The sequence below is a fragment of the Myotis brandtii genome, unplaced genomic scaffold, assembly GCF_000412655.1.
Source record: "Myotis brandtii unplaced genomic scaffold, ASM41265v1 scaffold2239, whole genome shotgun sequence".
NCBI classification, from domain to species: domain Eukaryota; kingdom Metazoa; phylum Chordata; class Mammalia; order Chiroptera; family Vespertilionidae; genus Myotis; species Myotis brandtii.
In genome coordinates, this window is record NW_005358397.1 from 45127 (window position 1) to 47035 (window position 1909).

The following is a 1909-nucleotide window of genomic DNA, read 5'->3' on the forward strand; positions in this document are numbered from 1 at the left end:
AAAAACATCGATGAGCTGCCTCCTGCACACCACCTACTGGGGATGTGCCTGCAACCAAGGTACATGCCCTTGACCGGAATCGAACCTGGGACCCTTGAGTCCGCAGGCCGACGCTCTATCCACTGAGCAAAACCGGTTAGGGCTGAAACTGAACTTTTCATACATACTTAATTTTAATTACAAAAATGTGTCAACATAAGTAAAAACAGGTAAACTAATCTGTCAATTCTTTAACATATGCATTCAGAAAAACCCACTTTACTATATAATGGACTTTCGGCTTTAACAGACACTCCCTGGCCCAAATTAGTCTGTAATTTCGAGGTTTTACTGTACATGTAAAGCCTGTATGGGGGGAATCAGAACCAAGTTAATTGGACAAAAAAGGGAGAAAACGTTATTTTAAGCAGGAAGCAGCATGTACCCCGGTCCTGCAGGGGTGAGAAAAATCTTGCTGAAGGTGTCTTCTGCCCTCGGGAATGGCAAGGAGGCTGCCAGAAATCTGGGGTTGGTCGGGCTTACGCCTAAAACCCTGACCACAGGGCTGCATGGTGACAGGTGATAATATTACAGTCATTCTGGAGGCACAGTCCCCAGGGCATATCTGGGGCATGCTGCCCCTCCTCCTACCTAAATGGGCAGTAACCACCTTCAAAGATGAAAGCATTGGTAGCGTTCAAATATATTCTTTATTTTAGGGATGGAAACAGGATAGGGAACAGAAAGATACCTTTATTAGTTGCCACTGAAGTACCATCGAAAGAACATCCTGGGGAAATAGAGAGGTGGTTGTGTGTGGAGGAGAGAAGTTGGGGAGCAGATATCTAAGTCCCGGAAGTCTGAGTCCCAAAGATGGAGAGGGTGTGGAGTCCTGGGTCTGAGGGAGGAGGGGCTGGGGGTCTGGATTCCTGGGTCTGAGGGCGGAGGGGCTGGGGGTCTGGACAACAGAAAGATACCTTTGTTAGTTGCCACTGAAGTACCATCGAAAGAACATCCTGGGGAAATAGAGAGGTGGTTGTGTGTGGAGGAGAGAAGTTGGGGAGCAGATATCTGAGTCCTGGAAGTCTGAGTCCCAAAGGTGGAGAGGGCGTGGCATCCTGGGTCTGAGGGAGGAGGGGCTGGGGGCCTGGAGTCCTGGGTCTGAGGGAGGAGGGGCTGGGGGCCTGGACTCCTGGGTCTGAGGGAGGAGGGGATGGGGGCCTGGACTCCTGGGTCTGAGGGCGGAGGGGCTGGGGGTCCGGACTCCTGGGTCTAAGGGAGGAGGGGCTGGGGGCCTGGATTCCTGGACCCTAGAGGAGGAAACCATTGGAGTTAAAGCCCTGGTCCCTCCTCCCGTATCCACATTCTGGTTTTAGAAGCATCTGGTTTTATACAGCGGCTCCACCCTGGCGAGGGGGGGGGGAGGATGCGGTGGGGGGGAGCGTAGGGTAGTCAAATACCCAGCTTCTGAGTGGAGCCGGGACTGCCCCGAGCCCCACCCTGGGGTAGAGGAATCACCCTCCCCTCCTGCCCTGGCTCAGCTCCCACCGGGGACCCATCATCCTGACACAGGCAGACACCGGGCAGTGGCCGGCTCCTGGCAACCGCGTCAGCACAGGCCCGCTGTGCTCTGGGGGGAGGGCGGGGTTCCCCTTGCTGGGGCCCAGAACTGGCCTTCTTCCCCCAACAGTCAGGCGCAGGCAAAGGCCCAACCTGGAGCTGGCCCTGCACAGCCTGCCTCTCCCGAAACCCGGGGAGTGAGGGCTTGGCACTTGCAGGGGAGAGCTCCCGGACAGGGGGGACGATATCCAGGGGCAGGGAGAAGGGGGGGACTTAGAGACAGGAAAACACAGAGAAACAGTGAATGAGAAGGGGAGAGAGAGAGAGACAGAGAGAGAGACAGAGATGGAGTCTCAGAAAGAGACACAGA

At 55.1% G+C, this 1909-nt stretch overlaps 1 long non-coding RNA gene across 1 annotated transcript; it reads right to left on the bottom strand.

The window, feature by feature from the left end:
• Positions 1 to 670: 670 nt before the first annotated feature.
• Positions 671 to 1161, bottom strand: LOC106726073. Its single transcript, XR_001362088.1, has 2 exons — positions 957 to 1161; positions 671 to 730 (listed from the first exon to the last, which is right to left on the bottom strand). It is a non-coding gene; the product is annotated as an uncharacterized LOC106726073 (long non-coding RNA).
• Between the last annotated feature and the right edge of the window lie 748 nt (positions 1162 to 1909).